The 22,528-nt window shown below is 43.8% G+C and overlaps 1 protein-coding gene across 4 annotated transcripts in view; it reads left to right on the forward strand.

Annotated features, from left to right (window-relative positions):
- The window catches only part of PRPF4B (pre-mRNA processing factor 4B), a 60,752-nt gene extending 55,389 nt beyond the window's left edge, over positions 1 to 5,363 (forward strand). For 2 of the 4 annotated variants that reach the window (XR_005778973.1, XR_005778976.1), the window contains exon 19: positions 5,190 to 5,361. The gene's annotated coding sequence lies outside the window, so the exon portion shown is untranslated. Of the gene's footprint in view, positions 1 to 5,189 lie in introns of all 4 variants that reach the window. The other 2 variants (XR_005778969.1, XR_005778970.1) reach the window with 2 other exon arrangements.
- The last annotated feature ends 17,165 nt before the right edge of the window (positions 5,364 to 22,528 follow it).

Below are 22,528 nucleotides of genomic sequence, written 5' to 3' on the forward strand. Positions count from 1 at the left end.
TCAATTTTGCCATATAGTGAGCACCATAAAAAAAAAACTGGCAGAATTGTTGTTTTTTCCAATTCCACCCCATTTGGAATGGTTTTCCTGCTTCCCACTACATTGTATGCAACTGTAAATGGTGCCATTAGTAAATACAACTTGTCCTGCAAAAAATAAGCCCTCATAAGGCTATGTGAACAGAAAAATAAAGTTATAACTCTGGGAAGGCAGGGAGTGAAGAACGAAAACTCCAAAAAACGGAAAATTGCCTGTTCCTCAAAGGGTTAAATGGAATGGTAGAGCTTTGTTTTATCTCACTGAGATTTATGACAGTTTTGCTGAATATCATGAATAATTTTTTTTAAGGCCCTTTGCTGATCTTTAGGAAACTTATCGTCCAGTTAACATGCAGCCATTCTGTTACTAGCTGGCAAAATAATTTATGCCTGTTTCATCATCATGAATTGTTGCTTAGGCATCTTTTATATCACCTTTTATATGCTATTATGAAAATTTTTACTTTGTGTCTTTATATAAAGGGGTATTCCAGTAAAGTACCTTAATTTTTGAAAAACGGTTTTAAGGTTGCAAGTTGTGACCCAACCAGAACCTATACATATAACCACAGTTTAAATTTACCTTGCAATCTATTTGTCTAGCCTGCAACACATTGGGAGCATCATGGCACCTGATCTTCTCTCGCAAAACTTCAAAGACTACAATCCCCACAATCCCTAGCTTTCCTGCTGTGAGTGTTGATGTTTGATTGGCTGCCTTACATACAGTCACGCCCCCTCTACTCGGTAATCACCAGCATACTCCTTGTTTCACAAGACATTTAGCTATAGAATTGATAGCAACACACTGAGCATGCTCGACCTAACAAAGGCTCAGAACTACAGGTCGATGCCATGGTAATTTATGAGGAAACACAGTGGGTAGCAGAGTAAGAAAACTTCTTTTATAACTACTGATAGGTAAATATGTGAAATTTACATTATATTAGGTAATTATTGATGAATTGGTCTAAAACATAAGTTATATTTATGGTAACCGGAATACCCCTTTAACTTTTATTGATTTGCATGCTCGTTTGCTTCATAAATGTGGTGTTTTTGATGGCACAGAAAAAAATATCATGGCTTAAAGCAAACTGTACTAAAGAAATCAGCAATGCAGTTTGTGTATGCAAACAAGTATGTATGGTTCACTTTAAAGATCATAATCCTCAAAATGAAACCTACTTTACAGTAGTGCAGCAAGTTCTTAGACAAAAATTAAGCCAACATAATGAATTTCAGGTCACATTTTTCAGAATCCCTTAGGAAACAGCCTCAAAATCTGCTGTTTTTGGTTCTTTGAAAGGATCAATTTAGCTCATAAAACATAATTTTACAGTTTAAATTTAATGTATGGCATCGGGTTGAGTTACTTTGGTACAAGCTGAATAAAGCAATGTTGTATTAGAAACCAGATGCAGCGAATTATTCACAATTCTACAATTTCTTGCATTCTGAAAAGTGTTGAATAATTTTTTTTCTTACATTGGTACTCTGTAGGATGTTGTACAGTAGAGAAAAGGTTTCATATTCAGCATCTGATAGACCATTCTACAGTTTGAGGATTGAACAGCAATATGCATAACTGCTTAAAATATAATAAACACTATATTCTTGACAGAATTTTTACAGATCTTGAATACGCTCGTGAGGAATGACCCCCCCCAATGCATTGTTTAGAAGCCAGCAGGGGCCTTCAGAGGTGGCCTGATATCAAGGTCTATCGGTCCCAATGAGTCTTGTTGAAAAACATTAATTATATTTCTTATGCAGTTGAAATATAGTAAGTAGAGGGTAACTCATTTACTAGACATAGGCGAGACGACATTAAAGAAGTTGTCTCATCTTGCCATTACTAAGGTAAGATGAGACAAAGTCCTGACCACCAGCCGACTGGGAAATAATAGAGCAAACTGGCGCTGGCTGTTTCTGTAGCTCATTGTGGTGCGTGGAAGCTACGGAACCGGCATAGCACATCAAGCTATGCTGTTTCCGTATCTACCATGTACCACAATGGGGAATACAGAAACTGCAAGCACAGCTACATGCTGCTATTTCCCGACTGGTGGTCGGGAATGTGTTTCATCTCGCCTTGGTAACTGTGAAATGAGAGAACTCCTTTAAGACAGTGCCAGCTTGTATCAGTCTTTAGAAATGTGTCCGGAGTGATATATGCAGGTCTTACCGCAAATCACACCTCCGACCTATTTCCAAAGGTTCCATCTCCAGCTGTAATGCAGCTAGCACCACAATCTCAGTCTTAAAGTTTAGATTCTTAGCTTTAACCCCTTCCGACCAGCGTCAGACATGTACGGCAGAAGTCGGGTCTTTAATGATAGCTCCCCCTCAGGAGTGCCATAGCCGCCAGGTACCTGCTGCTTCACATAGCGGACACCCAGGGCTAATGTTTCTCTGTGGTATCGCTGTAATCATACTGACCCAGACAATGAAGGATCAGTTTTGCCGCATAGGGAACAATGTAAAAATGATACCCAGAAAACTGTAGTGGAACTTTTTATATTTTTTTTTATCCCCCCCAATTACACCGCATTTGAAATTTTTACCAGCTTCTCACTACATTGTGTGCAAAAATAAACTGTATCATTGGAAAATACAACTTGTCCCACAAAAAAATAATCCCCCTGCAGCTATGTGAACAAAAAAAAAATAAAAAGTTATGGGCAGACAGGGAGTGCAAAACGAAAATGCAAAAGCAGAAAAAAAATCCTCGGGCTGGAAGAGTTAAAACAAGACCTGGATGATATCAGGCTATAGAACCCTTAGTGCGGCCACTGACTTCAGACTAAAAGACACAGGGACTTTCGTATAGTCCAGAAAATACAGTAACTCCTAGAAAACCCCTTTAAACTGAATCTCTATATTATCTGTTTTGGATGTGTTCACAGGGGATGAGTTACATGCAGGTTTGTTTGGTTTTGCTGCAGATTTTGCCTATGTGCTTTGTAAAGAATGAAGTCTCTACCAAATCACATAGACCACACATGTAATATAACAAAACATCACTTTATTGAAACACAATGTAACAATGACAATAAACACATGTATAAAATCATGCGGCTGAGTACTGTGATAGAGACCCCACTTGGCCAGTAAAGTGCATCCAATATTAGATAAAGTGACCAGTGCAAAATGGCAAGAACCAGGAATTACTGTAGGGAAAACTGACTACCAACTGAGTAAAAGGTTGAACCCACATTAGTTGGTCCATACGGGTATCAAAATTCAAATAATGATCAATACAGTCTACTGTAACAGCCATAATCAATGCATAAATACAAAAATAGACATAAATTGATAAGAGCTATTCCAAAGCCTTTGAAAAAGCTTGGCAAGGCGAAACACGCGTCAGGGAAACTGCTTCTTTTCCCCCGGGTTAGTATGGCGCATCAATTTATGTCTATTTTTGTATTTATGCATTGATTATGGCTGTTACAGTAGACTGTATTGATCATTATTTGAACTTTGATACCCGTATGGACCAACTAATGTGGGTTCAACCTTTTACTCAGTTGGTAGTCAGTTGTTTTCCCTACAGTAATTCCTGGTTCTTGCCATTTTGCACTGGTCGCTTTATCTAATATTGGATGCACTTTACTGGCCAAGTGGGGTCTCTATCACAGTACTCAGCCGCATGATTTTATACATGTGTTTATTGTCATTGTTACATTGTGTTTCAATAAAGTGATGTTTTGTTATATTACATGTGTGGTCTATGTGATTTGGTAGAGTGGCTTTTATGTGTCCACACATGAGTGATAGGGTTATGCTCCTGTTGGCGATATTTTGGTTTACAAAGAATGAAGTCTGCTGCTGAAATACACAGTATACATTGATGTGCTTTAGATTTAAAGTCCAAATTGCATGTAGCATCAGACACCGGAGTTCCCAAGCTACTCCTGTGAAAGAACTGGACCGTCCTGTTTGTAGCGGTTTCTCTTGCCAGTTGTAAATTTCACAGGACAGCTTCAGCTAGTAGTGTTATTCAGCTGGTCTTCAATTTTGTTCTGTAGATCTGTGATCATTTCATTATAATTTTGCTTTAATTCACTGTTTATATTTGGTTCCTCTCTATAATGTAGCTATTAAGGAGTAGTATTAAAGGGGTTTTTCCAGGAGTTTTATACTGATCGGCCGCCTGCCTAACAGCTGCTTGAGAAGGCACCGGCGCTTGCATTTGCACTATGACCTTTTCTCAGCCAACCAAGCACACCGCTGTACATTGCATAGTGTCTGTGCTTGGTATCACAATTCAGCCCCCTTCATGTGGGAGTCAGACCAGGTGTGTTATCAGATTTATCAACAATCTAAAGACTGAAAGCACTGGCAGAAATTCTTTGAAGGGTTGTCCTGTCATCAGACATGGATCAGATCATTTGGACTTGTCTATTTGGTGGTTCTCCTGGGAGATGAGCTTACTTGATGGTACAGTAGCATCACTGAGTTACATCAAGGCTACTTTCACACTAGCGTTTTTGCTTGATCCGGCAGGGTTCAGCAAAAATGCTTCCGTTACTGATAATACAAGCATCTGCATCTGTTACAACCGAATCCGTTCATATTATCTTTAACATACCCGAGACAGATCCGTCATGAACACCATTGATAGTCAATGATGGACAGATTTGTTTTCTATTGTGTCAGAGAAAACTCATCCGTCCCCATTGACTTGCATTGTGGGTCATGATGGATCCGTCTTGCTCCGCATCCCAGGAGGGAAAGCAAACTGCAGCATGCTGCGGTTTGCTCTCCGATATGAGAATGGAACGGAATGCATTTTGGAGCATTCCGTTCTGTTTTGTCCCCATTGACAATGAATGGAGACAAAACGGAAGCATTTGTTCTGGTATTGAGATCCTATGACTGATCTCAATAGCGGGAAATATTAACGCTAGTGTGAAAGTAGCCTAAAACTATCTTTGACTGGACTAGAAGGGTCTGACTGCAAATCACCTCCTATTATGTTTTGACCAACAAGAGAGGAATATGTAGTTTTGGATTTGGGTATGGTGTTCCATGGTTGCTAGGATTGACCTAAACTGAAGAGGTTAGTCTGACGTATCCTAACGTTTGTTTTTGATATAAATTGTATCTGAAGTGACTTTTTTTTTTTTTTTCTCTTTCATGTAGGGTAAGTTGTGAATTGCAGAGAGTGATTTCTGGGATCCTGATCAAACCATAAGAAGTTTCCTGTTGTATCGTGAGAAGACCGTACCAATAAAAAGGTTGCCTCTTTCGGAATTGTCCTGTGATTTTTAAATTGTTGGGGATAAAAACCTTTTTCCAAGTGCAACATTAAAGTTTTTGAAACTTATGAGTGAATTTCCATGTGGACGATTCCTAATTGTTACAAATTAAGCCTTAATAGATGCGGGCAAGCTAGAAAATATCGATGTAAATCCGTTTTGAGATTTTTATTAAATGCATTTTAATGGGAGATGAGCGGCAGTACTCTGGTGCAACCACTACATAGTGGATGAAACCTTCTGTTTCCAGCTCTGTCTGTTGATTTGTTTCCCAAGCTAGCAGCTGCTGAAAACTGTGGGGAGGGCAGGTGTCCACCAATCTGATAGAAGAGAAGTGGTTGATACCTTTTTAATAGTTAAGATGACAAAATTGCAAGCTTTGGAGGAGATTATTTAGGTACCCTTCCTGAGGTATAAATGTGAAGCTTCAGGTACTGGGTTAGTACATGCCTGAGGAAGAGACCTGAGTAGTATCAAAAGCTTTTCAGTTAACTATTAAAACAAATCAAACATTAAGGAATTTGTTTAAATCTTCTATTTATTGTCTAAGACAGTACAAAGATATTTTTACTTCACCAATCTGATATTGATGACCTATACTGAAGATGGGTCATCAATATTTTCAGGCTGAAAAGCTCCTTTATTTTCAAATGTTTTTTTATTTCAGGTTGACATAATAAAGGAGTACAATACAGTGTGATATGATAAGTAGTACTTTACAACATTTCTTTTAGTAACAAGTAATGTCAGAAGGCTGACGTAGCTCCAATAAATCAGTCGGTTTTTGCATATAAGTGGAGAAAGGGTGGGAAGGGGAAAGGATATATTATGGGGGATTAGTAGTACAGAAACCATAACTTGACACCACGCAAACCGCAGGGTGAATAGAACATAAGAGTAGCTCAGCATGTTCACCTCTTCTCCACAGTCAGTGGATTTAAAACCCAAGCAAGCAATCGGCGTGCTGAGCCCTCAAGTAGAATCATTTCTCTGAAATTAGCGGATCATTTAATGAGACGCGTCTGATACCAGGAAGTGAGTTGAAAACATTCCTAAATGCATATTCTACATCTATGAAGCTTTCCCAGCATGCAAAGAATTGTTTCATATGGATCCTCTTCCTAGAAGACGCCTCCACTCAGTCCATCTTCATTAAGAAGGAGCTTAAATGGTGGGGGGGTGGGGTCGATCCAAGTGTGGAGGATAGTCTTTGAAAAGCCTCTTTAAAGATGACTATCATTTTTGCTAAAGTGCTGAAAACAGCACAGACTTCTTTCTTTGTAATGTGTCCACCTATTGCCTAGTATAGTTTATTTCATAGACTGCACAGCACTATCATACTCAACATGGCTGCTGATAGAAGGGTTTTTGTCCGAATACATCCATCAGCAACCTTTATCGAACAACACTGTGGCACTGTGCAATCCCTGGTTTGCCAGGTTGGGCCATAACAAAAAAGACACACATCTCAAAACATCGTTTTGCAAGTTGAGCTTGGTGTGATTTATATTTCTACCAGGTATACAGTTCTCCTGTGCTGTGCTTTTAGGATACTTGATCCAAGGTCTACAATGTGTACAGCTGTTAAGTATTTTTCATACTACAACTACAAGTTGTATTCTAATGTATAATCCAATATTTCACCATATCATTATAATGTCCATTATAGGTAAGGTATGTGTAGCAATAACTTTATTAGGTAGAGATACTGTGCTGTCTTCGCACTACAGGAAAATAAAATTTCAGTTAGGCCCCTTTCACACGGTGAGATTTCCACGCGGGTGCAATGTGTGAGGTGAACGCATAGCACCCGCACTGATTTCTATGGGGCTGTGCACATGAGCGGTGATTTTCGCGCATCACTTGTGCGTTACGTGAAAATCGCAGCATGCTCTATTTTGTGCGTTTTTCACGTAATGCAGGCCCCATAAAAGTGAATGGCGCTGCGTGAAAATCGCAAGCGAGTGCGGATGCGGTACGATTTTCACGCACGGTTGCTAGGAGACAATCGGGATGGGGACCCAATCATTATTTTCCCTTATAACATGGTTATAAGGGAAAATATTAGCATTCTTAAAACAGAATGCTTAGTAAAATAGGTCTGGAGGGGCTAAAAAAAAAAATAATAATAATAATTTAAAGGGATTCTGTCACCTCGTATAACACAAATTCAGATTTTAAATCAGTCATGCTCCACAGCTTACCTTGAATCGGCTGTGCTGTTTTTTATTGTAATCCGTCCAGCAGTTTTGCAGAAAAACGACTTTTATAAAACCCTGAAGGTGCCCAGAGGGGCGTTATGTTCCCGGCACCCGACCTCTGACAGGACGCTGTGATCCGCGCGATTAACCCCTCAACTGAGGGGTTAATTGCGGCAAATCGCAGCGTGCAGTCATAGGGGCCGGGATATGGCCGGCACATTCATTGGTGGCGCAGTGGCCACAGTCCCTCCTCCTCCTCCTCTGTTCTCATTGGTGGTCAGTGGCAGCCGCGCACAGTGGGGAGGGAGGGACTCCCTCCTTCTCCACTGTTGCCGGCTCAGGAGAACATGGTACGCGCCGAGAGCGCGATCATATCGCGGTTAGGCGATATGCACAAAATCCATATCGTGGCACAGATTTATATCGCATGTTGCCTATATCGCCCACCCCTAATTTTCCCTTTATAAGGGAAAATAATTACATCTACACAACACCTAACACAAACCTGAACTTCAGTGAAGAAGTTTGGGTCTGGGTACCACATTCAGTTTTTCATCACGTGTGTGCAAAACGCATTGCACCCGCGTGATAAAAACTGAACAATGGAATGCAATCGCAGTCAAAACTGAAATTGTGTACCTACTCGCGTTGGTTTGCTGCAATGCACCTGGGACGCATCCTGATCCAAAACGTGACGCCCGTGTGAAAGAGGCCTTAAAGAAATAAATAGAAGACAATGATGTAAAGATAGAGAAACCAGCTCTCACACACGATATGTTTTACAAGTCCACTCAAAGGATCGACTTGCTTCTCCAAGCTACATGAATCTTGGACTGTGAGGAAGACACCTACTTTTCCATACTCTTTTGCCAAAAGCTGACCCTTTTCGAAGCTGATCTATCAAGCATGCTTAACAATGTCATTTCTTAATATGTACCAGATTAAGAACCATCTGGAAAATAAATGCAATGTTTAGGACACACTAGAGTTCTTAGAATATGGCAAGTTCATCGAATCTGATAAATTTCTAAAATATGGAGGTATACAGGGCAAGGCTTGCTGAGACAATGGGTGCTAAAATGAAGTCTTCCAGGATATCTGTATTTTGTTTACTTTCTTTGAAGGTTCAGGCTTCTGGGCTAGGATTTTTTTTTTAAACAAGTACCAGGAATAAGATGGATTTTGAATTGAAGGTCTCAAGATCTTGAGCACTTAAAAATAATCTTTCCCCCATGTCACGTCAGCACCACCAGAGAGATGGACTCCTCCCCTAGGGACAGGTAACCTAGAGTACAAAAGGAAGTACTTCCCTCCTATACATCAGTGGTTTCCTGTCCCTAGGAAGCCTGGAGTGTTCCATAGCCTGGTGACTGCGTTGAGTATATGGCTGGGGGACCTAGGAGGCAGGAAAATCCCTGTGGTTCAGGGTGGCTGGGTCCCCCGTATGGCTCCTGGTGTGGAGTCCGTTCCTTCACCCCCAGCAGCAGGTACTAGTACTTGCCGCGCGCCCGCTTCTTTCCACTGATGCGTCCTGCTCGTAGTTCCGAGGGAGACCACGACAGTTAAGGTAAGCTCACCTGTTTTTGGGGGGAAGGGGGGCGACTCCAGTTAGAAGCTAGAGGCCGGTGGAATTAGGAGATGGTCAGGAGCTCCGGCTGCCGCGGCCACCTGGAGGCGGGGTTGGAGTCAAATAATGACGGCAGGGGGGGGGGGGGGGGGGGGGGGGGAGACGATGACGCTGGCACAGAATTATGATGTTAGACACTGTTTCTCCCGGGGCAGATATAAAAGTAAGTCTTTTCTAGAAGGGGTTCCTTGCCTTTTGAAGACTTGGGGACTCTTAAAGAGCCCATGGATAAAAGGCGGAAGGGTTCCTTAAGATAGCTTGGGAGACCGCTGGGGCAGAGCTTAAACCAAGCATAGCGGGTACCTCAGTAGCTACATTCAGGTCCATAAATATTGGGACATCAATGCAATTCTAACATTTTTGGCTCTATACACCACCACAATGTACACTGCTCAAAAAAATAAAGGGAACACTTAAACAACACAATGTAACTCCAAGTCAATCACACTTCTGTGAAAATCAAACTGTCCACTTAGTAAGCAACACTGAGTGACAATCAATTTCACATGCTGTTGTGCAAATGGGATAGACAACAGGTGGAAATTATAGGCAATTAGCAAGACACCCCCAATAAAGGAGTGGTTCTGAAGGTGGTAACCACAGACCACTTCTCAGTTCCTATGTTTCCTGGCTGATGTTTTGGTCACTTTTGAATGCTGGCGGTGCTTTCACTCTAGTGGTAGCATGAGACGGAGTCTACAACCCACACAAGTGGCTCAGGTAGTGCAGCTTATCCAGGATGGCACATCAATGCGAGCTGTGGCAAGAAGGTTTGCTGTGTCTGTCAGTGTAGTGTCCAGAGCATGGAGGCGCTACCAGGAGACAGGCCAGTACATCAGGAGACGTGTAGGAGGGCAACAACCCAGCAGCAGGACCGCTACCTCCGCCTTTGTGCAAGGAGGAGCACTGCCAGAGCCCTGCAAAATGACCTCCAGCAGGCCACAAATGTGCATGTGTCTGCTCAAACGGTCAGAAACAGACTTCATGAGGGTGATATGAGGGCCCGACATCCACAGGTGGGGGTTGTGCTTACAGCCCAACACCGTGCAGGACGTTTGGCATTTGCCAGAGAACACCAAGATTGGCAAATTCGCAACTGGCGCCCTGTGGTCTACACAGATGAAAGCAGGTTCACACTGAGCACATGTGACAGTCTGGAGACGCTGTGGAGAACGTTCTGCTGCCTGCAACATCCTCCAGCATGACCGGTTTGGCATTGGGTCAGTAATGGTGTGGGGTGGCATTTCTTTGGAGGGCCGCACAGCCCTCCATGGGCTCGCCAGAGGTAGCCTGACTGCCATTAGGTACCGAGATGAGATCCTCAGACCCCTTGTGAGACCATATGCTGGTGCGTTTGGCCCTGGGTTCCTCCTAATGCAAGACAATGCTAGACCTCATGTGGCTGGAGTGTGTCAGCAGTTCCTGCAAGACGAAGGCATTGATGCTATGGACTGGTCCGCCCGTTCCCCAGACCTGAATCCAATTGAGCACATCTGGGACATCATGTCTCGCTCTATCCACCGTCACGTTGCACCACAGACTCTCCAGGAGTTGGCAGATGCTTTAGTCCAGGTCTGGGAGGAGATCCCTCAGGAGACCGTCTGCCACCTCATCAGGAGCATGCACAGGCGTTGTAGGGAGGTCATACAGGCACGTGGAGGCCACACACACTACTGAGCCTCATTTTGACTTGTTTTAAGGACATTACATCAAAGTTGGATCAGCCTGTAGTGTGTTTTTCCACTTTAATTTTAAGTGTGACTCCAAATCCAGACCTCCATGGGTTGAAAAATTTGATTTCCATTTTTTTATTTTTGTGTGATTTTGTTGTCGGCACATTCAACTATGTAAAGAACAAAGTATTTCAGAAGAATATTTAATTAACTCAGATCTAGGATGTGTTATTTTTGTGTTCCCTTTATTTTTTTGAGCAGTGTATTTGAAATGAAACAAACGAGATGTGCTTTAACTGCAGGCTTTAATTTGAGGGTATTTACTTCCAAATGAGGTGAATGGTGTAGGAATTACAACAGTTTGCAAAAGTAATGGGACAGAATAATAATCATAAATCAAACTTTCACTTTTTAATACTTGGTTACTAATCCTTTGCAGTCAATTACGCATAGACATCACCAGACGCTGGGTTTCATCCCTGGTGATGCTCTGCCAGGCCTCTACTGCAACTGTCATCAGTTCCTGCTTGTTCTTGGGGCATTTTCCCTTCAGTTTTGTCTTCAGCAAGTGAAATGCATGCTCAGATTCAGGTCAGGTGATTGACTTGGCCATTGCATAAGATTCCACTTCTTTCCCTTAAACAACTCTTTGGTTGCTTTTGCAGTATGCTTTGGCTCATTGTTTGTCTGCCCTGTGAAGCGCCATCCAATGAGTTCTGAAGCATTTGGCTGAATATGAGCAGATAATATTGCCCGAAACACTTCAGAATTCATCCTGCTGCTTTTGTCAGCAGTCACATCATCAATAAATACAAGAGAACCAGTTTCATTGGCAGCCATACATGCTCACGCCATGACTACCACCACCATGCTTCATTGATGAGGTGGTATGCTTAGGATCATGAGCAGTTCCTTTCCTTCTCCATACTCTTCTCTTCCCATCACTTTGGTACAAGTTGATCTTGGTCTCATCTGTCCATAGGATGATGTTCCAGAAGCTTTTTTAGATGTCGTTTGGCAAACTCTAATCTGGCCTTCCTGTTTTTGAGGCTCACCAATGATTTACATCTTCGGTCATCCACCACAATTGTTTTCCGTGGTCTTCCAGGTGTTTTGGTGTTGCTGAGCTCCCCGATGCGTTCCTTCTTTTCAAGAATGTTCCAAACAGTTGTTTTGGCTACGCCTAATGTTTTTGCTATCTCTCTGATGGGGTTTTTTTTTTTTTTTTTTTCAGCCTAATGATGGTTTGCTTCAGTGATAGTGACAGCTCTTTGGATCTCATCTTGAGAGTTGACAGCAACAGATTCAAAATGCAAATAGCACACTTGAAATGAACTCTGGACCATTTATCTGCTCACTGTAATTGGGATAATGAGGGAATAACACACACCTGGCCATGTAATGTAACTGGAACATGCTGGCCTCCCTCCCTGCAATTAAGAAGGCAGCCGCTTTTCTGGCAGATTCCTCATCTGATACCTTGAGACTGTCAGCTAGGGCTGCGGCCCTAACGAACTCTGGGTAAAGAGCTGGTCAGGGGATCTTAGCTTCAAGAATAAATTATGCTCTATTCCATGTGAGGGCGAGTTCCTTTTTGGTTCCGTTCTCACTGATCAGGTTAGAGGCAGAGGCCAAGTAGGCAACAGATGGAGGGCGTCCCATAAAGGTAGTGGCCTTATGTTCAACCAACCCTCCTCCACCTTCAAGAAATCCAGTTCCCAATGATGGGATCTTGCGGGTCGGTGGCAGACTGAAAAACTTCTTTGCAGTGGCAGTTGATAGCAGGAAGTTCGTGGATTCTAGAGACCATAAAAGAGGGTCTCCGTCTCGAGTTCATCCGTCTGCCACCTACCCGTTACATAGTCACAAAGTGCTCTTCGGGGCCCTCAGGTCAGTCTTCTCTGGAGTCGGAGGTTTTGTTCCTGATAGAAAAGGGGGTTCCTGTTCCGGTAGAGGATATAGGTCAAGGGTTTTATTCCACTCTTTTCCTTGTAAAACAAAAACAAATGGAACGTTCAGAGTCATTATAAACCTAAAACCTCTGAATCAGTTTCTTGTTTTCCATCGGTTCAAAATGGAGTCCCTAAGGTCAGCAATAAATCTAGTTACAAAGGACTTATATGGCGTCTCTAGACTTAAGAGACGCTTATTTCCATGTACCCATTCACAAAGACTTCCAAAAGTTCTTGAGGTTGGCAGTTCATATAAATTTCCGTCTGATGCACCTACAATATTGTGCCATTTGGGATTGCTGTAGCTCCGAGAGCCTTCACAAAGATCATAGCCGAGATGGCGGCTCACATCAGAAGAGACTGCATCTTTATCCCGTACTTAGATGATTTTTTGCTGGTGGCAGAATCCAAGGAAGAGGTACAAAATTTCCTAGTTCGTGCCCAGGGAATTGTAGAAAGGCTGGGTTGGGTAATCAACTGGGAAAAATCTTCTCCCCTCCCTACAAAACAAAACGTTTTTTTTTTGGGAATCTTATATTCTGCGGCTCAAATCCTTCCTTCCCAGGCAGAAAATTTAATATATATTTTTTTTTATTTTGTTTCCTCTGCCCCCTTTATTACTATTAGGAAAGGGATGTCTCTGTTGGGTCTTTTTACGGCCGCTTTCCCTGCTGTTCCATGGGGTCAGCTGCATTCCAGGAGGTTGCAATTAGAATAGTTAAATACCTGGGTTGGTACTCGGTTAGACCTGGAAATTAGGTTGTCTAATGAGGTAATCTCGTCCTTAGGTTGGTTACATGAAGATAATGTATCCAGGGGTCTAGATTGGAGCCCACAGTGTTATTAACCACAGATGCTAGCCCCCACATGGGCAGTTTAGATTGCCAGGGGTCCTGGGAACCAGAGGTTCAAGCTAGATCCTCAAATTACAAAGAAACCCTTGCAGTTTTTAGGGCCCTTCAGTCCTTAGTCCCTTCTATCCAGGGTAAAGATGTAAGGATTTTGTCCGATAATACTACAGTATCCCTGATCAACAGACAAGGAACTACCAGGTGTCCAGGTCTAATGCCGTCTTTTCAGTTTTTCGGTATGGCAGAATCCCAGCTAAACTCTATATCAGCGACCCACTTAAAAAGAGATCTAAACTTCAGGGCGGACCATCTCAGCAGATCTGATCCGTCAAGGAGAGTGGCAATTAAATCCATAAGTGTATCGGAAGATCTTGGCCTTATGGGGCAGGCCTCAAGTGGATCTTTTCTCAACAAGGATAAACAGACAGGTCAGCAATTTCTACTCCCTATCGTCAGCAGACAGACCTCCAGCAGTGGACGCTCTATCTCAAAGTTGGGATTGGGACCTAGCGTACACCTTTTCCCCGCTGGCACTTATTCCCAGGGTAATCAAGAAGATAAAGGAAGAGAAAGCAAGAGTCATCCTGGTGGCTCCCTTCTGGCCGCGGCGCGCTTGGTTCTCCTCTGTTTGAGAGTCATGTCTCTGGGGGATCCCTGGGTCCTTCCGGAGCTTCCCAAAGTACTCATGCAGGCCCCAGTATGTCATCCAGAGGTATGAAATCTCCATTTGGCTGCTTGACTTTTGAGAGGTTGTCTGATGAGGTTATCTCCACCTTACAAGCCAGTAAGAAAGATGTTATGTCTAAAATTTACTTTAGAATTTGGAAAAAATTATTTTCTATGATAAATCTTGCTTCCCTTGACCTAGACAGACCTAACATGGCGGACATCTTGGACTTTCTGCAGAGAGGTCTGGAGAAGGGGTTGAAAGGTGCCACACTCAAACTTCATTTGTCAGCCTTAGGGGCATTGTTTGGCCAGAAGATTGCTGATCATCCCTGGATCATCAGATTACTTAAGTCTGCCAAGAGACTGCAGTTATCCGTACCAATGCGTGCTCCATCTTGGGACCTTTCAGTTGTTCTCCAGTCCTTATGTGTAGTTCCCTTTGAGCCCTTATCTGATATACCCCTCAAAGTGTTGGCTCAGAAAACTGCCCTGTTAGTTGCAATAACATCAGCGCGTAGGGTAGGGGAGTTAGCAGCCTTATCCGTTAGGGAGCCCTGTACCCAGTTTTTAGAGGACAGAATTATCCTTAAGCCGGATCCAACATTTCTACCTAAAGTGGTTGACACCTTCCATATGTCCAAAGAGGTTTTGCTGCCCTCTTTCTGTGCTAATCCCTCTTCTGACGGAGAAAGGAAATTTCATATGTTGGATGTACGCAGATGTGTTCTGGAGTACATAGGACTAAAGACTTCAGGAAATCTGATACTCTTTATTCAGGTGTCGGGGCCAAATAAAGGGGATAAAGTGAGGGGAGACACCATCTCTAGATGGATCAGGCAGGGTATTTCTGCTGCTTATGTTTCTACAGGTTTATCTCCCCCGGATAATCGGAAAGCCCATTCAACACGGGCGGTGGCATCTTCCTGGGCAGAAAGGACAGGTGCCTCCATTGATCAGATTTCTAAGGCGGCTACTTGGTCGTCTCCACACACTTTTTTTTCGTCACTATAGACTTGATGTGGGCTCTTTTTCTTCCTTAGCTCTTGGGCATAAGGTGCTTCAGGCCATGGACCCACCCTAAATTTTTTCTCTGGTATTCTCTCTGGTGGTGCTGTCGTGACATGGGGGGAAAGCCGGTAGTTACTCACCGGTAATTCTGTTTCCTCATGGTCATGACAGTACCACGGCTTCCCTCCCTTTCTACCTTGGTTGTAACAATTGGTGTTCATGGGGTGTTGAAAAAAATAAAAATGAAAAAAAAAATATAGATGTTTGTTCTTGTCTTGCTTAAGTTGTATTATTTCAGATGCTAACAAACAGGAAGGCTTCCTAGATCTCTGTAATTCACTGAAGTATAGGCGGGAAGTACTTCCTTTTTTACTCCAGGTTTCCTGTCCCTGGGAGAGGAGTCCACCTCTCTGGTGGTGCTGTCGTGACCATGAGGAAACAGAATTACCGGTGAGTAATTACCGGCTTTCCAAATAATTTTTCTAAGAATGCAGAAGAGATGGCAGAATATTGGACTTTTAATGTATTACAAACCCCTCTTGCGAGAACTACATCTGGAAACAGACAAGACAGCATATCCTTTGATTTGAGTCAGCTAGCATCATTTCTTTGGACCCACCTGTATATTTTCAAAGTAGAACGCCTTCTTGAAGTTGGGATGGTATCAATTACCTTTTCTGAAAACTCCAAGTTTCCTAGCAACATCTTATCAGTTTCCAAGGTAAAAGTTGTAGCTGGGACAGATCTGGGTGTTGAAAGCCTTCTTGGAGGAGGTGATTTTCTTCTTAAAAGTTTTAACAAGAGTTTGAGCCAAAGCCCAAGTGGTCAATAATAGTCTATCAATATTAGTGTTTTCTCTTTATCTGAAGGAGAGTAAGAAGGACAACGATGTACACAAATTTACTCTCCCAGGAAGCTGAAATCCCATCTAGGGCTATGGGATGATCACACTTTGATAGTGAGCAAAAATTGGGTAACTGTGCATTGTTCTTGTTTGCAAGGTCATACATTTGTGGAAGACTTATCCAGTGGAAAAAAAAAATCTGTTTTATCTCTTTGTCGTGAGCATGTGTCTACCTAATTTGTTTTAGTATTAAATATTTCCTGATGGCCCTTTAGGTTCATATCTGCCCATTTCCTTACTTATTTATGCAGAACTACTGTCTGAATCAGACCTTGATCCTGACTTTATTGCTGTCGGCTCTCGGAAGTTGGACCACCAGGTCCAATTCTTCTATATGCAGTTTTGATGTATGTGTGCACCCCAATCTGAGGCATCTACATGGGGGTGTTCTCCAAAAACTTTTGCAATAAGACTCATTTCTCTTCAGGTCTTGGATGAAGAGCTGCACATTATCAGAAACCACATTCATTTTAGAGGTCAGCAATTCAAGCATTCTCATCGCATTGAGCATTAGAAAGTAAGTAGGTATTATTTGGGAAGGGGAGATCTGTTACAAGGCTTTGTTTCTCTCCTGGCTTGGTGACAATACAGTATCTCACAAAAGTGAGTACATCCCTCACATTTTTGTAAATATTTTATATCTTTTCATGGAACAAAACTGACACAGTGTACAGCTTGTATAACAGTGTAAATTTGGTGTGCCCTCAAAATAACTCAACACAGCCATTAATGTAACCGCTGGCAACAAAGTGAGTACACCCCTAAGTGAAAATGGCCAAATTGTACCCAAAGTGTCAATATTTTGTGTGGTCACCATTATTTTCCAGCACTGCCTTAACTCTCTTGGGCATGTAGTTCACTGGTAGAGCTTAACACGTTGCCACTGGAATCCTCTTCCACTTTTCCATGACGACATCACAGAGCTGGTAGATGTTAGAGACTTTGCGCTCCTCCACCTTCTGTTTGTGGTTTAGGTCTGAAGAAATGCTTGGCCCTCGGTTTCTTTAGCAAAGCAGTGGTAATCTTGGAGGTGTGTTTGGGGTTGTTATCATGTTGGAATACTGCCCTGCGCCCAGTGTCTGAAGGGAGGGGTATCATGCTCTGCTTTAGTATGTCACAGTAGAAGTTGGCATTCATGGTTCCCTCAATGAACTGTAGATTCCCACAGCCGACAACATTCATGCAGCCCCAAACCATGACAATCTCACTACTATGCTTAACTGTGTGCAAGACACGCTTGTCTTTGTATTCCTCACCTGGTTGCCACCACACACGCTTGACACCATCTGAACCAAATAAGTTTATCTTGGTCTCATCAGACCACAGGACATGGTTCCAGTAATCCATGTCTTTTAGTATACTTGTATTTAGCAAACTGCATGCTTTGTTGTACATCATCTTTAGAGGAGGCTTTCTTCTGGGACGACAGCCATGTAGTCCAGTTTGCTGCAGTATGGTTTGAGCACAGGCTGACCCCACCCCTTTAACCTCAATGCTGGCAGCACTCATACGTCTATTTTGAAAAGAAAACCTCTGGATATGACGCTGAGCACATGCACTCAACTTCTTTGGTCAACCATGGCGAGGCCTGTTCTGAGTGGAACCTGTCTTGTTTAACCACTACAGGGAGTGCAGAATTATTAGGCAAGTTGTATTTTTGAGGATTAATTTTATTATTGAACAACAACCATGTTCTCAATGAACCCAAAAAACTCATTAATATCAAAGCTGAATATTTTTGGAAGTAGTTTTTAGTTTGTTTTTAGTTTTAGCTATTTTAGGGGGATATCTGTGTGTGCAGGTGACTATTACTGTGCATAATTATTAGGCAACTTAACAAAAAACAAATATATACCCATTTCAATTATTTATTTTTACCAGTGAAACCAATATAACATCTCAACATTCACAAATATACATTTCTGACATTCAAAAGCAAAACAAAAACAAATCAGTGACCAATATAGCCACCTTTCTTTGCAAGGACACTCAAAAGCCTGCCATCCATGGATTCTGTCAGTGTTTTGATCTGTTCACCATCAACATTGCGTGCAGCAGCAACCACAGCCTCCCAGACACTGTTCAGAGAGGTGTACTGTTTTCCCTCCTTGTAAATCTCACATTTGATGATGGACCACAGGTTCTCAATGGGGTTCAGATCAGGTGAACAAGGAGGCCATGTCATTAGATTTTCTTCTTTTATACCCTTTCTTGACAGCCACGCTGTGGAGTACTTGGACGCGTGTGATGGAGCATTGTCCTGCATGAAAATCATGTTTTTCTTGAAGGATGCAGACTTCTTCCTGTACCACTGCTTGAAGAAGGTGTCTTCCAGAAACTGGCAGTAGGACTGGGAGTTGAGCTTGACTCCATCCTCAACCCGAAAAGGCCCCACAAGCTCATCTTTGATGATACCAGCCCAAACCAGTACTCCACCTCCACCTTGCTGGCGTCTGAGTCGGACTGGAGCTCTCTGCCCTTTTCCAATCCAGCCACGGGCCCATCCATCTGGCCCATCAAGACTCACTCTCATTTCATCAGTCCATAAAACCTTAGAAAAATCAGTCTTGAGATATTTCTTGGCCCAGTCTTGACGTTTCAGCTTGTGTGTCTTGTTCAGTGGTGGTCATCTTTCAGCCTTTCTTACCTTGGCCATGTCTCTGAGTATTGCACACCTTGTGCTTTTGGGCACTCCATTGATGTTGCAGCTCTGAAATATGGCCAAACTGGTGGCAAGTGGCATCTTGGCAGCTGCACGCTTGACTTTTCTCAGTTCATGGGCAGTTATTTTGCGCCTTGGTTTTTCCACACGCTTCTTGCGACCCTGTTGACTATTTTGAATGAAACGCTTGATTGTTCGATGATCACGCTTCAGAAGCTTTGCAATTTTAAGAGTGCTGCATCCCTCTGCAAGATATCTCCCTATTTTTGACTTTTCTGAGCCTGTCAAGTCCTTCTTTTGACCCATTTTGCCAAAGGAAAGGAAGTTGCCTAATAATTATGCACACCTGATATAGGGTGTTGATGTCATTAGACCACACCCCTTCTCATTACAGAGATGCACATCACCTAATATGCTTAATTGGTAGTAGGCTTTCGAGCCTATACAGCTTGGAGTAAGACAACATGCATAAAGAGGATGATGTGGTCAAAATACTCATTTGCCTAATAATTCTGTACAGGGTGTATATGGTCTTGGCCATGAGCTGCAGCTCAGTTTCAGGGTGTTGGCAGTCTTGGCAAAAAGCCAAGCAAGTGTATATCTTAGAGTCGTAGTTTTACCACAGCTGGAGGTTAGCCATCGCAGGCCTAGGCCATCTTTATTTATTTTTTTCATATCCTCTGAGAGTTCTTTGCCATGAGGTGCCATGTTGAACTTCCAGTGACCAGTATGAGAGTGTGAGAGCGAGAATACCAAATTTTATATCAAGACACGGAGGCTCATATTGCTTAACTCTTTCTTTACTTGAAAATAGCAGCAAAGAAGATAATCTGAAAAAACATTACTACAGAGGTAACATAAGCCCCTCCCCTTTAGTCCTCCATAAAGGGACCTCCTCCACATCTCCACTTCCTCTTTCTTTGCTGCTGCTATTCAGTTAAGTACCTCACCACAGTCCTCTGGGCTGTGGGTGAAAGATTTGTCTATATATATATATATATATATATATTGATTTTTGGTTTTATATTGCCTGTGTTTTTCGATTGTTTTATTCCTTAGGGATTGCGCTTTTATGGGTCGCGTTTTCTCCCCTTAGTTATATATTTGGGATTATTTTTCCCTTATTCATTGTTTTCTTGTTTTCTCCCGTTTCTTTTTGTTTTCCCCCCATCCTTTCTTCTGTGGGGGTAATTTTCCCGCCCTCCGGTGGTCGCTGACTGCCTTGCGGCTTCTGTTTTTTTTCTTACCGGCCACTGAGGGGTCTCCTGTTACCTTCGGCGGTCGTTTTCCGGGCCCCATTTCCTTCTTCTTCTTCTGCCGCTTCTGGCAATATCGCGAGAGCTCGGCGGCCATTTTGGGTTGCGCCCGAAGTCTCGCGATTGCGGGATTTCGGGCGCGCGCGCTCTCAGGCTGTTCTGTTCTCCCAGTGTCCGAGATCGCGCGAGATTTCGGAAGCTTCAGTGCTTTCGCCAACGGTCACTTCGGCTTGCCGCGCTCCTGTACTGTCGCTTGATTCATTACCTCTCTGGGTCCTTAATTTAGGTATTGTTGGTTTTGCCCATTACTCATTAGGATCATTCAGCATGTCCCTGGTTCCAGCCCCCTCTTCTCTGATCATTAGCAGCCCCTTGCTGGATACTAATCATGCTGCTCCCCAGGCTATGCCCCCCCCCTTCTGGGGCAGCTATTCCCTCTATGGCAGATGCCCAGGCTAGGGCCTTGCAGCAGTCCATTTCAGACGCTATTTTGTCTGCTATGGGCTCTGTTTCCTCAGCCCTCACCAGCTCCCTGTCTCAGGTCCTCTGTGCCCAGACAGTTACCATGACGCATGATACCACAGTGTCATTACCTAACACCTCCAGAAACTCCTTGACCGATGGCTTAGTTCCATCATCTGACAGCGCGCTCCAGTCGCGCAAAAGAGCCTGTCCGCGCAAGGCAGAATGTGCACGGAACTGGAAAACGGCTAGAGCCCAGCCGCAACCAGAATCTGACTCTCAGGAGTCTGAGGAGGAGGTTGAGTTACATTCCCCAGTTAACTCTGAGGGAGATGAGTTTGACTCGGATGAGGGGCAATCTGATCCGGCCGTCTGCGTCTAAGTCGACTGCGACGACCGACGCGCAGGCATCCCTTACGGATCCATCCGGTTCCCCGTTATTTGACCCGGACTCGCTCCATCACCCCATGTCATCCGAGTGGCTGCCGGCTCCCCATGTCGCTAGCTACATTGAGTCCATGGCCCGCAAGCCTCTTAGCAAGGAGGCTAGAAACAAACTGCGGGCTGAATGTCCCCGTCCGACTATACCAAACAGGGTGTGTGAAACTCCCACAGTCGACCCTAAGGTCGTACAATTTTTGTCTAAATCGGGGTTTAGTCCCCGTAGAGGCCTGGACTCAGCCCTTCGGGCGTGCCAGGACAAGTTGTTGGACATTATGGGGCCACTAGCCAAGATCTTTGATTTGGCGGAATCGGCTAAGTCTGAGGGCAGACTGGTAGACCCCGAGGAACTTAGAGGCTGGGTCCAACGGGCCATATGCCTGGCAGGCAACGCCAACACATCTATTGCCATTGAACGCAGGAAGGCCATCTTGATCAAGATGGAACCTAAGCTAGCCAACATGGCCCTAACTGAGTCGGGCAAAGATGCCCAGGGACTCCTTTTTGGTGATCCCTTTATTAAGGAGCTGGGAAAGTTTGTGGGCACATTTACTGCCCTTGATAAGGCGCAAACCTCTATGCGCAAGGTTTTCAGTAACCGGGTTTCCTCCAGGGCCGGCAGTTCAAGGGGCCGTCTGGCCGGCCGTTCCTCCTTCCAGTCCCGAGGTCCCTCTTCATCATCCTTCCGGTCCTTTGGTCAGGACCCCAGGCAACCTCCATCCTTCTTCCCATCGCAGGATTCTTTTGGACGAGGCAGATCCTATCGTGGACAGCCGAACCTTCGACGCCCTTTCGGTAAGTCAACAGTTTCTTCCCCCTTTTTTGGACCTATGTATAGGGGGCAGACTCCGTTTCTTTTCCCATGTGTGGGCCACTATCACTTCAGATCCGTGGATTTTGTCCACAATACTAGGTTTCCACATAGAACTAGTGTCGAACCCATATCTTTTAAGGACTCCCCCGCACACTCAGGCGTCCCTGTCCGCCCAATCCCTCATAGACGAGGAATTGAATCAATTGCTCCTGAAAGGAGCCATAGAGCCAGCCTCCCGGACCCCTCGGGGAGTGATCAGCAATATGTTCCTCGTGGAGAAAAAAGGGGGTCAATTCCGACCAGTAATAAATCTGAAGGCCCTAAATTCCTTTGTGAGATACCGTCATTTCAAGATGGAGGGCATCCACCTCCTTCGGGATATGCTCCTTCCTCAGGACTGGCTAGTGAAACTAGACCTAAAGGACGCGTACCTTACGGTACCGATTGCTCCATCCTCAAGGGATCTGTTGCAGTTCCGTTGGCGGAACGCCCTGTGGCGGTTCACGTGCCTTCCCTTTGGCCTGTCGTCCGCCCCATGGTGCTTCACGAAGTTACTTCGCCCGGTCATGGCCTGGCTCTGCAGCCGAGGTGTAAGGCTCATAGTCTATCTGGACGATATTTTGATCATGGCCGGGGATTATTCCACCATTCTGAGTCACTTGCATTTGGCAATGTCCCTTCTCACCAGCTTGGGTTTCATTAT

This window comes from Bufo bufo, chromosome 5 (genome assembly GCF_905171765.1).
Source record: "Bufo bufo chromosome 5, aBufBuf1.1, whole genome shotgun sequence".
Lineage (NCBI taxonomy): Eukaryota > Metazoa > Chordata > Amphibia > Anura > Bufonidae > Bufo > Bufo bufo.